Here is a 14,470-nt window from a genome sequence, read left to right on the forward strand (position 1 = left end):
TAAGGGAGTGGGCGACGACTGCGCATGCAACATTGTGGAATAGCGAAACGGTAGGTAGAAGCGAAAATCCTATGAGGGGATCCAGATCGTGAGAGACGAGGCTATTACTGAAAGGAAGTAAGAAGGAGGTCAGTATAGCTATTGGTATCAAAACGGGACACATAGAACTACGAGCTCACTTTAGTAAAATTGGTGCGGCAATTGATATCATGTGTAGGGTATGCGGGGAAGATGATGAGACGTTGGAGCATTTCCTTTGTCATTGCCCGGCACTTGCGTCCAACAGATGCCGGCAATAAGGTGGACACACAATACCAGACAAGAACCAACTTAGGGGAGTGGTATTGAAAACAATAAAGGATTTTGTAAGTAGCGAGGAATTCTTAACTTAAAATTTTCTTTTTAGAGGTTACTTTATAGTTTTTGGAGCGCACAACAAGCCGAATACTGGCTTAGGTGTATGCGTATAGTGGCATGGGGCGGATTAATATCTGCACCCTCTTTTCAACCTAACCTAAGCCAAGGGGAATGTTTCCTTAAAAAGTTGGAAAATTAATCATCTTTAAATTAAGTTATCTTTTCTTTTTTCTTTAGAATATATTGATACTATCAAAAAGTTCGAAGGAAGTACCCACACTCCCTGGAAGAGCGCAAGGCTTGACCTGGTGCGAAAGATGGATATCCATCAGCTCACAAAAGCGACGATCTTTTCAAGGGATTTGAACTCATGGGCAAGCAAAACCAAGGTTTGGTCGCGGAAAAAAGGGAGGTCTTGCACAAGGAGGAGAAGGAGGAATGGAACTCTCCTTGGGGTGGGCATAGATCATGTCACCGTGACAAGTTTGGCTAAAACTAGAGGCATGTCATTCTACGGGAGCAAGGTTGTCATTTTCAATATTGCAAACACTAGAATCGGCAAGTATCCTAATATTCAGACCGTTTAGTGGCAGGTAGCTTAATACCGCCCGATTCTTTCAATATTGGGAAGGCTACACAGAAAAAAAGAAATCTAAGAACTCTGGATTTTCAACAAATAATTTAGTCGAGGTAGTTGTTCAAATAGGCGCACTACCATGTAACACACAAAAGTCCTATGCCATTCATGATTTCCAAGCCCAGGTACGAATCCTTCGGCCGGTCAAAAAGTTTTTTTTATTATTTCTTTAAACTTATTTTAGAAAATTCGGTAAAAAAGATATGTATTTCGTATTCAAAAAATATTTTTAAAAGTGGTTTTTACATTTAATTTAATTGAGAAACTTATTACTGTATAGAAATCCTTATTGAGTTATTTCATCATCAAAAAATGATGTCGGTACGCCAAAGGATACGTGCAAGACTACCAAACGTAAGATTATGAGTTCAAACTTTTGACGGCAACAAAATTAAAAACTGTTTTTAAGGGAGTAGTACATGTACTGATAGTGACTGAGAAAAGCCCCGTTGAAAGCATTCAACGAACGAGACAAGCAGCGCAAACCGGCGAACAAAGAAAAACACTACACTACCACACAGGAGCTGTGCAGCAAAGTACATGAGGTGGCTGGATAAATGATTTTTTGTCTTGTTAATGGATATATTGTTGTTATAAGTAGGCTTGCAAAGGATGCCGTTCAACAACAAGTGTGTACTTTCGGTCGCTAAGATTCAAAATAAATTGCTTCAGGGAAATTAACAAATTTCGTCGTCGTTTTTCGGCTATAATTGTTGTTTTTTTAAATTATTCTTATTTGTGTAGGATAACCAAAGATCCTAATATTAAAACATCAGGCAGTGCAGAGACGAGAGACTCAATACAACCTAACGGGCAGGGACCCGATGACAGAACCATCACCGACACTCTCAGGATTCGGAAGACAATGATAACCAAATATCCTTATATCGAAACATCAGGCAATGCTGTGAAAGGAAGCCCAATTTAATCATAAGAATATGGAGCCGACGATGAGACCTAAACCAACTTTTAAGAAGCCCATTTACACAGGATTTGGAAGACTAGGTAAGGCAAAGATCCCTACAATAAATCATTAGGCAATGCAGGGAGGATAAACTCATTGCAGCATAACGAAAAGGGACCTTCACCACTTCCTCATGATTCCGAAGGCTAGGACATGCAAATATCCTCATATTGGCACATCAGGCAGTGCAGTGACAGGAAACTCATGCAGCCTACAAAACAAGGAGCAGACAATGAGACCATCACACACTCCCAAGACGCTCCTTTTACTGGAGGGCCAGCGATATACCTCAACCGGAGCGAGACAGCTATACACGCTCTGATGGAGAAAATCAGCGAGGGATAAATTCATATTGCCGTAATTCAGGAACCATGGACGATCCGGAACAAAGATTCTAGACTGAACCATACCAACTACCAGTTATTCTATGGTACTGGTATGGTATTCAGTGGTTCTTGGCCGAGGACCTGCCGTATTTGTCATACAAATTTTAATGATATATTTTCCCCAGAGTTTTCGACGTCGTATGCAACAGTGCTGAGACAAGGACATGGTGGAGCATACCTGGCATCACTTTATCTGCCTTTTGACTCTCCGATACCCCCAACCATGTCGGAGCTGCAACGTTAGTATTCTTGAATACTAATGACCTTATAACATTTAATATTGGCAATACCGCTTCCTTTGTTAATAGGATTAGGGTTCATATCCTGGCGAGAGCATAAAAAAAAATTTTCAGCGGTGGTTATCCACTGCGATAATTTAGATTGTCTAAGCATAGAAGATTGACGACAGTATCAAAAGGATAACGACTGCACTAATGGGGACTTTCGAAGATAATTGTCCTCTTTAAGAAAAGTAATCAACCTAAGAAAATCCCTGCATGACCTGGAAGATTAGCAATATTGAGAAAGAAGTCCGCAGACTTTTTAACAGAGCACGTCGTAAAAAAGCGGAAGTTTATTAGGATATGTATAACACACGACTCAAGGAATACAATAAGATTATCGGAGCGGTAAAATGTGCGAACAGGTCGCCGCCAAGATGAAAAAGTATCACTCAAAAACCCATGTTCAAGTTGAAATGATAGGGTAAAGGATGAAGTAAAGCTGTATTTAAAAATGCTAACACTTAAACTCTGAATGGCTGGGCTCAAATCCTTTCTAGGTCATAAGAAACAAATGTCAGAACTTATTACTATGACTTCACTTCTTCCATCGACATTTTTGTGATATTTAGGTATTTATATGTTAACCCGAATCGCCCTGGTGTTGCTATATGGGAGTAGGGTTAGAATGGACTCCAAAGACTTAACAGCTGCAGTGGTGGTATCAGGCAGTAGTAGGTTAAGAGAAAGACCTCGGCTGGTGGAGCGGATGCGCCAGGCTCCACTACCCCAAGACAAGGGCTTTTGACAAACATACCTGGTTCGTGTCTTAAGGACAAGGCCGAACCTACTTTATCTTCGCATGCGCGAATTTTGCGTAGGTTATCGCTCTTGTCTGACAAACCTCTTCAAGAGGTTAGAATAATAAAAGGCGCATAGCACTCAAGTTTATTGAGAGGTTTGGTGCGAATGATCTTAAACTCTCACCGATGAGGAGAGGGACTCTCATAATTCGGCTAAGGGATTCGTTACACAGGCTATCAAAGGCTACATTTGGTGACGGCATAGCAGTCAGCCAAAAGGCTAATGTCGCCTGGATGGCATCACATCCCCCAAAAGATAAACAATAGTAATATAGGTCCAAGAATCAAGGTCCAAGGATTTAGTCAAGAAGACAGATATTCCTTCTCGACCAATGGAGCACGCTACCAAGAAAACCATGGATTCCCCCAAATCCTGAATCATTACTTGGGAGACTTGGGGACTGTAATCCCAATCTTTCATCCAAAGACTGGAAAATTGGATGAGGCTGATGGCGATCGGAACCATGCAGTATTCGTACTAAACTCCGGCAAGTCTAGAAGGGTATTCAACAAGTTGAATGTGTATATGCGTCCCTTGCTGTGGTTATCGATGAACCTTTCGAGACCCGTCCTTGCTCCCTCATCCAACTGGATGGCCCTACCTCACTGCGTTTGTGGGGTTCCGCCTCGACGCCTTTCTCTCCTGTTTTGATCACGGCAGGGGGATTTTAAGTCGCCTGAAATCCGTCAGAATTTAGAGATGTGGTCAACAATTCCTCAGACAAGTGAGGTTAGCTTGCCGTCTATGACGCTGAATGCCTGGGTTCAAATCCTGGCGAGAACATAAGAAAAAATTCATCGGTGGTTATATCCTCCCAATGCTGGCGTCATTTGCGAGGTATTGTTCCATATGGTTTGGCAGGATGTAAAGACTTCTGCCCTAAGAGGTGTCGCACTGCGGCACGTGGTTCGAACTTAGTCGGACTGTATTAATTGATGAGAAGTTTGCATTTATATTTAGTAGACTTTGTATTGTTTTCCCCGAAAAGCTGTGACAAAAGTTATGTTCTGGATATGTTATTCCATATTACTGATTGCTAAGATTCTATTGGTAAGGGTTATTCGCTTTGGAATAGAAATTTATTCGTCTTCTCTAGGCGGTCGTTTTCTGGTATTAAACATTTTGCAATCTATTGTTGTTTCTGATTATAATCGTGTGCAGGTAGTTTAGTTTTCCTTCCGACCATTTTTCAATAGTAAACTGGATCCGATGGTAAAAATTATTGAGATTGGTCAGAATGTAATCGACCACATATATTGTCATTGTCTTAGGGCTACTGTCACATTTCGCTATTGATATTTCCAACATCACTATATCGATTATAATTGGGGAGGCAGATGATCCCATGAGACTTCCCATTCTCTTTTGCTGGTGAAGCTGATATAAAAAATAGTTCACTGAATTGAAGGTATTTGGGGTGGTATTTTCTGCTATTCAAATTGAAGAGGTAATTCGATGATATTTACAGTAGGTGTAATCAGGATATGAAGAAAAATTTTGCACTTTTAGTAGCAGCGAAAATATCCTGAAACCAATCTGTAATGACAAATTCTTAATTCCACATAGAAATTTCTGACAAGCTCGCTAATACTCGTTAAATTAAAGACAGTTAACTTCATTTGTTCTTAGAAATGTGTTAGATGTCAAAATTATCGCTCTTCCTAACAAGTAGTTGTCTGGCGGGAATCATACCCGGAAACTAAATGTAACAAATAATGAGATCTATAGCAAACTTGATTCAAACATACTCGGTAGTGGCAACCAGTGGAGGATTTCGAACATGGGTTCTTATTCCTATTGTGGCTGGCGTGCAAATTCCAGCTTCATAAAGTGAATCCATACGTTTAACGACTGATCCGAAAAACATGTTCTTATGTTCTCTTAAAGAAATTGTTTGAATCCTAAATGCTTACTAGCATGTGACGTTAAAATAGTTTCTTCGTTATGGTACAACGTTACTAGTTACTGATTGTTTTTCCTAAGAATCATTAGCATCTTCAGCAATATTTGTGTCGTTTTTTAGATTAACCAATTTTAAGCATCTTTCAGATATTTGATATATTTAAGTGAGATGGAAATTTTTGTTTTCTTTTTTATTTTCAATATTAAAAATAACAAAAAGTAAAACTATAACTGTATAAATTTTCACCAAAACAAAATTGCAAAAATAATTTTGTAAATATATTTTATTTTATATGCCACTCATCACGTACACATTTGAAGATAAAAATTATTTTTCGTAGTTCTGAAGTATTTCATGTGAAAATAAAAGAAAACAAAAATAACTTAAAGACTTGACTTTGATATAAAATATTTTATATACTTTGCATTGTTATACAATTTAAGAGATAAAAAAATTAAAAAATATTTATTTTGTACTTATTGCGGTGAGAAGATAAAAATATTTTTTTTTTTTGATATATTCGACTTTTATTTCTTATATACGTAAATCTCATTTATTTTTTTCTTCATTGCTTTTTTTTGTTAATTACAATTAGTTGAAATTGAAAATAATGTTTGAAAAAAATTAAATAATCATAGGAAGAAAAAAATGCATTTTAGCATTCAGTACATTCACTAGCAGCATATTGTTGTTTTTTTTGGTTATTTTTTTTTTTTACTTTGTCATATATTTTGTGTGATTTATCTTTCGGTGGTGATATTTTTAGCTTAATTAAATAAAATTCTTCTATGGCATGTAATGATTAATAAGTGTATGTTTTCTAAATGTATAAATGTTTTAACGATATGTATGTAGTTTATGGTTAAATGCGTGATTTATGTGATAATAAGGGGGAATGATTTTTCTTTTAAGTGAATTAATTTAAAAGTATAAATATGATATAGAAATAATAATAAAAACAAAGTAAAAACTATTTAACAAAATGGTTACAAAAATGCATGACTACGTTTATGGGATTTTTCCGCCTATTGAGTTTTCAAAAAGATGGCGGGTATGTATGTCCGTTCTGCTGATTTAAGATCTTTAGCCCGTAGTTAAATTTTTTGGAAATTTTATTCTTGAGTGATATTTAGTATATGTGTATTATAATTTAGTGCCCAGATGAAATTGTGTGTGCTTGCATTAGTACAACGAAGACGTGTCCGTAGAAATCCACTCCACCTCGTTTAGAACTACAGTCGAAACCGTATAACTATAATACGCTTTAGTGAAAAATACCGCTCAAGTGAAACTTGATGGAAAGAACCATTGCTTTTTGGTGTTCTTCACTGAAAATACCGCCAAACTAAAAAAAGTTTACATCTCAATATCTGGAATTTTAAAAAATTCGCAACCTCAAAAATCTTGCGAAAAACCTATTTTGATATAGTGGTTATGATTGCCTTTTTAAGGATTTTTAATGAGCATTGCTCTTTTTCAACTCAAGTTACTTTTAACATAATTAGTACTTTGAAGTGAAAATTCGCTTGCATTTAACTGAAAACTAATTACACTTATCCGAACTACTTTCCACACTCGACAATCCTGTCTATTAGCTATACTTTCCCCAATGCATGTATTTTTGTGTAATGACAGACATTCTTTCTGTGACAAATTACACTTCTTCCGTACTACACATGATTTTGTGCATCTGTTGGAAGTTTATTGATAGCTTCTAATGCTAAGACAACGGCAATGGCTCTCGCTGTTGCTCCATGTACCCAGGTTCGAATTCTGGCCAGACTCTGCCGATTTTTTTTTTTCATCTCTCCAGTTTTTTGCGTGTTAGGGCAAAATCATTTAATTTTACAATTTTTGTTTGTTTCTCTTTCGAGACGAGCTCAATGACGAGGAGATGCAAACAACGCTACAGTGAAATTTACGGATAAGTGAAACCAAATCGATGTATTGTAAGCGTTTCAATTATCCGGTTTCGACTATATATGAAGCGGTTTTGGCATTGAAACTTTTGGAAGTTATCGTTAAGGAGATTGATTTTAAATTTCATCAGATATTTTCTTGGACGATTTCAACTATTGTTTGTATTTGTAGAACTCAGGAAAATGTAAGAAACCTCACACAGCCTGTAGAAAATCCGGACAATCTCGGAAACGAGGTGTATTGCCAGTTGGGTTAGCTGCTAGCACATTTTTAGGCTTAACCAGGCTGTTCAGTCAAGGAAAATCAATTTAGTCTATTCGAGATCTGGGTTCCCTTGACTGCTGCATATATTAAAATGCGTTGGTTGTAGTGCCATTTACTATTCCTTTGTCGAAGTGTACAGATATTATGAAGAGGTATTCGCTTCATACAGTTGTTCAAAATACATTTATTTTGAACATGAGAGATAACGCATTAGCATTTCATAGCCCACGCGTTGTTATCTTATAGAGTCTGTGTGCGGTTTAGGGTCTATTTGTACGATCGCCTATCTCATAAAACCAATACGCACAGCCGTATAAACCCTGCATGTGTACTTTTAAAAAGGGAATAGATAATGAGTCTAAGAAATGCATGTGTGTGTTTACTTAGGATCGTAATATATCAGATAAGGAGAAACGGAGATATCACTGCGTTGGTATCTCGTTCTAGTTTAGTTTTAAGATTTTCATTTATTGTAGTGATAGGAAATTTGAAAATAAATGGTCAGTATAAATCTAGCATCAGAGAAGTGCGTTTTAGATTCAGCTCAACATTTGGTCCTTCGAGCCGGATTCAAATGTTGAGCTGAATCTAAAACGCACTTCTCTGATGCTAGATTTATACTGACCATTTATTTTCAAATTTCCTATCACTACAATAAATGAAAATCTTAAAACTAAACTAGAACGAGATACCAACGCAGTGATATCTCCGTTTCTCCTTATCTGATATTTTACGATCCTAAGTAAACACACACATGCATTTCTTAAACTCATTATCTATTCCCTTTTTAAAAGTACACATGCAGGGTTTATACGGCTGTGCGTATTGGTTTTATGAGATAGGCGATCGTACAAATAGACCCTAAACCGCACACAGACTCTATAAGATAACAACGCGTGGGCTATGAAATGCTAATGCGTTATCTCTCATGTTCAAAATAAATGTATTTTGAACATACAGTCGAATATATGTTTTGATTCTTCCTGTGAATATCATTACCCTCAAAGGAGAATGTGTCATATGTGTCAGAATTTAACAAGGTTAACAAACTATGGTTGAACAACACAAAAAAATTTCACTACCTAAAAAAAAGTTCGTTGGTTTCGTTAATTCTCGTCGATCATGAGGTCATGGTCGTTTGGTGCCGTCACTCACTCTTTCGTATTCGATCATTTAAACGTTAACGTAAGTCGAAAATTCTAATGAATTTATTTGATTATTCTGACTCATAAAAGTTGGTTCGTAAGACTTTTATTTGGACATGTCCACGTTTCATATGTTCACGGCGGGAGTCAATTGATGCTACGTACTTATACGTTCAAAGGTATTTCATGCTATGTATGAGTTTTGTATCCCTGCAAAATTATTAAGACTCTGCAGGATGACACTTGCTGATACACGCTTCTCGATAAGAATAGGAAATAATCCTTCCGAACTATTCAACACCAAACGAGGTTTCAAACAAGGTGATTTCTTTAATATCCTGCTGGAGAATATAATATGAAAGTCAGAAGTGAACAAGACTGCAACTTTATCTACCTCGGCACCGCCGTAACCGAAACGAATGACAACGGTTTTAAAATAAAGCGTAGAATAGTACTGGCAAACAGGTGCTACTTTGGATTGAGTAAGTAGCTTAGAATAAAGGCCATCTCTCGACAGACGAAGATTGCATTATACAAGACACTGATGCTACCCGTGTTTTTATATAGTTCCGAGGCATGGGTACTTCTAATGCTTGGAGTGTTTGAGAGAAAGATATGCCTTAACGTTTTTTTAAAAGGTTTTTATTTTGCTTTCTATTCTAAAAAGAAGCTAAATCAAACCCTATTGGTTTCAGCCAGAAAAACAAATCCAACAAAAATGCGCAAAAAAAGAAGATAAATGAACGGGGAGCACGTCGAAAAATATGTGTATATACACACATTGAAATGTTACTCTTTGGCAAACGATGATTACCAAGTAACAGGTTTTGGGTGTTGTGTGTGTTGCAGATGTTGAATGTTCTTTTTGAGTTAAAGATATTGGCGGTTGGGGTTTACCTTTTTTACTGCGCTCAAAGAATGGTGCCCTTATAGAATCCAATGTTCATCTCAAAAAGGCAGGCTTCTAATATTGCACAGGTCACTAATTAGTGAGTAGTTGGAAGCATGTAATTTTTGGGGCTGATTGAACTGATGAGATACCTTGGCCAGCATTGAAACCGCAATCTCCGTAACCTGCCCAATACATTACAACACACCAAATATGCCTTAACTTTTTCAAAAGAGTTTTATTTTGCTTTCGATTCTAAAATCATGGAAAGTATCGACGTCATATGAACCAAGAACTGTTTGAAGTTTATGAAGACGTTAGCATAGTTAGACGTATAAAAATACAACGGCTGCATTGGCTATGTCACGTTGTCAGAATGAATGAAGAAGCTCTAGCGAAGAAGTTTTTTGAAGGCGATCACGGTGGTACACGCAAGCGGTATGACCAAGAGCCCGATGGAAAGATCAAGTGGCGCGAGAGACACCTCGAAACTTGGTGTCAGGGTTTATAAAAGGAGCGCAGAAGATCAAGTCGCTTGGAACACTAGTCTACGTTCGGCTAGTGGGACAAATGTTCTGTCATAGCCAATTAAATTAAAGTAAAAGTACTAGGAGTACAGAGTTTGATGGTCCTTTTCAGGTGAAATCGTTTGCTAGATACATTTGTGTGTTGTTTTGCTATATCCACCACCTTAGGATGGTGGGTATACGGGTCTAGCCATTCCGAAAGTCACACCTCAAAGCCTTCGTCTGATACCCTGTAAAGTATATATATATTCTTGATCATCTTGACATTCTGGACATGTCGATCTAGCAATGTTCGCCCGTTCGTCTGTCAGTCCATCTGTGGAAATTAAGATAGCGGTCGAAAATATAAAGTTATCCGCCTGAAACTTTGCACAGGGACTTCTTATGGATGTAGGTCGTTGTGGATAGCAAATGGGTCATATCGGTTTGGATTTCGATAAAGCCACCATAAAAACCGATCCCCGATTGTGACCTCTTGAGCCCTATAGGCCTATATTTTCATCCGGTTTGGCTGAAATTATGCAAAAGGACTTCCAACATCCACGCCCTATAGGCATATATTTTCATCCGATTTGGCTGAAATTATGCAAAAGGACTTCCAACATCCACGCCAAGTATGATATAAATATAAACATTTATAGAGTAGAGTTGGCAAGCTATCGATAATCACAATATTCGATATTTTCGATATTTCTAATAACAAAAATCGATAGTATCAATATTATCGTTAAAATCCCATCACCTATATTTGAAACGAAAATGAGAAGTAAAAATCAAGAAATCGGGAAGACTTGAGAGAAATCATTGCAAAAAATGTTTCCCCAATCGAATGATAATTGCGGCCTCTATGGGTGCAATGTATCTTTTAAGGTACATTCAGTGTCGGATCGCTTATTTTTGTTCAACTTTGCAAAAAATTCAACTTTGCTGGTAGTGTCTATAGGAAAAATATCAATCGATATTCAAACAAAGTATAAAATATTGATGGTATCAATAGTGCCATCGATATTTTGCCAGCACTAAAATAGCCTCCATACAAACCAATCCCCCGATTTGACTAGGGGCTCAACCCTAGAAGCCTCCATTTCATCCGACTTGGGTGAAATTTAACACAAACAATTCTTTTATGACTTCCAACATCCGTGTTGTGTATGATCTGAATCGGTCTTTAAGCTTATATAGCCCCCATATAAATTTGACACATTTATCTCTGTTCCGCCCTCCGTCATCCGTGCTAAGTATTATTTAAATCGTGGTATAAGCTGATGGGGTTCCCATATTAATCTATCCCCGTATTTGATTCCTTGAGCCCCTAGAAGCCAAAATTTTCATCCGATTTAGCTGAAAATTGTTACGTGAACTACACTTATGCCTTTCAATACTCACACCAAATCTCCAAAGCCATTTAAAAGGTGTTACCCCTGATTGATGCAAAATAATGCATATACAAATTGAGTTAACAAGGGTATCTTTTTAGCAGTATCCATGGTGGCGGGTACCCAATTCGGACCGGCCGAACTTAGCACATTTTTACTTATTTTTCGACTACTGTTATTCATTTGGCGCCAGTATTTCATGGTTTTATTGCCCTTTGTGGTTTTTCCCGCCACAAATTTTGTAGAGCTTCTCGTGAGATTGAATGAGACTTTGTTTATTGCATTCGTACAAAATTTCAGCCCCATCGGATGAAAATTGAGGCTTCCAGGGGCTTGAGATGTCGAATCAGGGGATCGGTTTATATAGGAACTATATTAGGCTGCACATCGATTTAAACCATACATGTCACGATTGTGGGAAGTCATAACAGAATCGTACGAGCAAAAAGCCAACTCAATCGGATAACAACTGCGATTTTCAGGGACTCATGATTGCAAATGGGGAGATGGGTTTATATGAGAGCTATATCAGGTTATTGACCGATTCAGATCATAATTGGCACGATCGTTGGAAGTCGAAACGGAACACTATGTGCAAAATTCCCGGCGAATCGGTTTATAATTGCAGCTTCTAGGAGTTCAAGAATTCAAGTCGAGAACCACTTTATATGGGAGCTATATTTAAATCTGAATCTCCAACGATCTACATCAATAAAAAGAATCCGTGTAAAATTTCGTGTAGCTAGCTCTACGCGATTGATCGCTATCGTGATTTCGACGGACGGACATGGCTAAATCAACTTAGTATGTCAAGACGATCAAGAATGTATATATATATAAGGGGTGATTTTTTAAGAGCTATAGAAAAGTTTTTCCAAAAAGAAAAGAAAAGTTTTTCCAAAAAGAAAACCACATAAAATTCAAAAAGTGCATGAAATCTTTATTTCAGTCGTACGGTCGAATGATGCCACCAGCCCATAAACCGCACCAAACTGTGACTTTTTCTCCTGCAATGCTTTTAGCTGATCTTCACTCCAAAATCGACAAATCTGTTTATTCACGTACACATTGAGCCAAAAATTATCTTCGTCGTAAAATTGAAGAAGAGCGCGATGAACTTTCTTAAAAGAGCACGCATTTTGATAATAAAATTAAATAATTTGCAAGCGTTGTTCGTTTGTAAGACGATTCATGGTTAAACTATAGACCAAACTGAAGCTGTTTGACAGTGACACAAAACGTGAGTAAGCCGTTTAAGGGATTGTTGCCAATAAGATAGTGGCTAAACAATCACCCTTTATTTAAGGGGTTAGCATGTCCGCTTATGATGCTGAACGCGTGGGTACGAATCCTATAGAGATTATCAGAAAAAAATGTCGGTGGTGGTTTCCCCTCCTAATACTGGCAACATTTATGAGATACTGTGCCATGTTAAAACTTATCTCCAAATAGGTGTCGCACTGCGACATGCCGTTCGGACACGGCTATAAAAAAAGAAGCCCCTTATCATTGAGCATGAATTTGAATCCGACTGCACTCATCGATATGTGAGATGTTTGCCACTGTTCCTTTGTGGAATGTTCATGAGCAAAATTGCAATGGGGTCGCTGATCAATATTTCGGGAGTTGCAAACTGAGTGACTAGATTCGTATAACCCCATTCTATGGTGGTGGGTATAAAAATATATTAAAATATCTCTATTCGTTTTTTTTTCTCACAAATTGTTCAATTTGAATTTTCGTTTTCAGAAAATTAAAATTTTAGAATTCGGATCACTAATGTATATTTGACAGCCCGAAGACATTTTCGAAATTGCCGAGGTGGTCAAATTCTGGGGCCTTTAGAGGGGCGACTGGACCACCTAGGGCCTTAAAATTTTGCACATGGTCCAGTACACACCGCAAAATTAACCATGCTCAGTTATCTGTACTCGTTCTCAAATGGCATTTTTCCATTTTTAACGATCTCATTAAATCGTCGTGTTGAGCCCATCGCAAAACATCGGAACTGCGGGCGTTGCTTAAGCAAATGGTAACACCTCAAAGATTACCATGGTGGCAAGGTCTGCCATTAATGTGAAGGTGATCAACACCATTGCAGAGTGATCAAAAGGATACTGGTTGCATGCAAAAAGCCTCATCCCGCTCTTGTCAAAGTTTAAAATCCCGCCCGTACACAGTTTCCGTGTCTCGTATGAGCTTTAGGACCGAATCTTATTCTTCCTTTAAATCGAGATCTATTTGCCATTCGGCTGGTAATTCTATTGCTCTCTGTTCCCTTCAATCGGTGGCGATATCGTCACCAAGTACAGTGATACAGTTTCATTGTGCAGACTCAATATTTCATGGACGTGCTGTATTGAACCCCATTCAAGGCAAACCACATTCAGTTTGGACGAGGTCAGATGAGATGTATGATCCGATGTAGACGATAATAGCTTCGACTAGAGTAAGCAATCGGAAAAACTTCATAGACAGCGATACTCAATAGACATTCAGCCTCATAAGTAGTCGAAATAAAATGATTTTGCTATGATGCGAATGAATGAAAATGGAAACAATGAAAGTGATTTACAAAACTGAAAATACTGTAAGAAGTTGAAGGAAAAAAGTTGAGAAGGTCCTTGCTTTGTCATTAACAATTGAAACACATTTTCCAACGGTGGAAATGTGATAATTTATTTATGGAACGAAATATTTATTACTTTAGTTGAAAGAAAAAAAAAAAAAAAAAAACAAATCAAAAACACATAACAATAATTCAATAAAAAATTAAACAGAAAATCATAAAACACGAAATTGGAAACTGAAAAACACAATTTATCATGTAATTTTCTCATTTGTACAAGGTTAGAAGAAGTAGAAGTAATTAAATTATAAACTCATAAAACCCGGGAACTAAAACTTCACCTTCCCAATGATTTAGGACGAGAACATTCATTGAATGTTCAATGGGTTTAAAAGAAACTTATAAATTTTGAATTTATTTTTATAAGTAAAAAAAAAAAAACAATAAT

At 37.3% G+C, this 14,470-nt stretch overlaps 1 protein-coding gene across 13 annotated transcripts in view; it reads right to left on the reverse strand.

Annotated features, from left to right (window-relative positions):
* Positions 1-14,470, reverse strand: part of LOC106090068 (MAP kinase-activating death domain protein) — a 211,703-nt gene that overhangs the window by 39,745 nt on the left and 157,488 nt on the right. The window lies entirely within an intron of this gene.

This window comes from Stomoxys calcitrans, chromosome 4 (genome assembly GCF_963082655.1).
Source record: "Stomoxys calcitrans chromosome 4, idStoCalc2.1, whole genome shotgun sequence".
NCBI lineage: Eukaryota > Metazoa > Arthropoda > Insecta > Diptera > Muscidae > Stomoxys > Stomoxys calcitrans.